Source organism: Amphimedon queenslandica, unplaced genomic scaffold, assembly GCF_000090795.2.
Source record: "Amphimedon queenslandica unplaced genomic scaffold, v1.1 AMPQUscaffold_12895, whole genome shotgun sequence".
Taxonomy (NCBI): Eukaryota; Metazoa; Porifera; class Demospongiae; order Haplosclerida; family Niphatidae; genus Amphimedon; species Amphimedon queenslandica.
This window is the reverse complement of record NW_003546869.1, coordinates 26,339-27,582: the sequence shown is the minus strand read 5'-3', so window position 1 is coordinate 27,582 and position 1,244 is coordinate 26,339. Positions and strand designations below refer to the sequence as shown.

General features: G+C 33.0%; 1 long non-coding RNA gene across 1 annotated transcript; it reads left to right on the top strand.

The window, feature by feature from the left end:
• The first annotated feature begins 379 nt into the window (after window positions 1-379).
• Window positions 380-805, top strand: LOC109586339 (uncharacterized). Its single transcript, XR_002186954.1, has 2 exons — window positions 380-479; window positions 555-805. It is a non-coding gene; the product is annotated as an uncharacterized LOC109586339 (long non-coding RNA).
• Window positions 806-1,244: the final 439 nt, after the last annotated feature.

The following is a 1,244-nucleotide window of genomic DNA, read 5'->3' as shown; positions in this document are numbered from 1 at the left end:
ACGTCTTAGAGGACCTCATCTTGACCAGAGGACTCCAGTGGTACCACTAGCATGGCTCTAAACCTTTTCTAAGAGGAGAGTAAAAAATCGGCAAAACGGCTGTTTTGTTCAGCCACCTTTTTTCATCTTAGTCATCATTTCTCCTGTCAATCCAATTGTCGGTGTGTATTTCAATATTGGCTGGTGCTACAATGATAATTCTTACACCATTCAACTCCAACAGTCTATGCGCAGGTCCATGTCCCATCAGATCATTATCCAAGAAAGGAAGAAGTGATACTATGATTGCTGGATTGTACCATCTTAGCTGCATGCCACCATTTTGTTAATTAAAGAAACATGTGCTTCAATTTTGGGTGTGGTCGCGCATGCTCAGATCCCAGAACTGGGAAAAGCAAGCAATTTTTTTATCTAGCTATGCTTGGGTCAACTGCAATACTGAGTGGAGGTTCTAGGCTTCCAGTTCTAGCTAAGACAAGGTATTTATCATTTTTTTATTAAAATAAATTATTAATAAATTGTATTAAAAAATTTCAAACAATAATTATGTTAAGCAAAAGCATAGATATGGACATGCATGAACTTGACAACAGGAGCAACACAGGACAGGATTGCAAGGAAGATGGGATACTGACACTGCTTCTTGAACAAGGACTCGCATCAGACTGCTATTTAATTTAATTATAATTTTACAAAATGCGTTAAACATAATAGAGTAAGTAGTTTATTAACATCAGCAGAGAGAGAGCAGAGGAAGCATCCTGAACAGAAGGGCTACCAGCAAGAACTGCTGGCACCCAAAAAATCAGAAAATAAAAGAAATAAATGAATGAATAGTTAAAATATATATAAGAATTAATAATCAACAATAAATGAATAAATAGTGATAAATAGGTAATAGATAATCAACAGTAAATGAATAGATTGTGATAAACAATACATAAATAAATAAATAATTGAAAATGACTATTAACTATGACAGCAAATGAAATCAAACAAATAAAATTAAAAATTGGAAATGATAGAGTTTAGGGGGACATAGATGGGTAGCACAGCCAATATAGCAGCTTTCACTAAACATTGATCAATATAGAATTAACTATTCACCACAATGGCAATAGACACCATCTGAGGAAATATTACAAATAATTATAAAAAAATCAACTCAAACAAGAACATAAAAAATTTTTAAAAAACAAGATTGAGTAGGATGCTAAAGCAAGTTTATAAAAAAGTAATAGAAA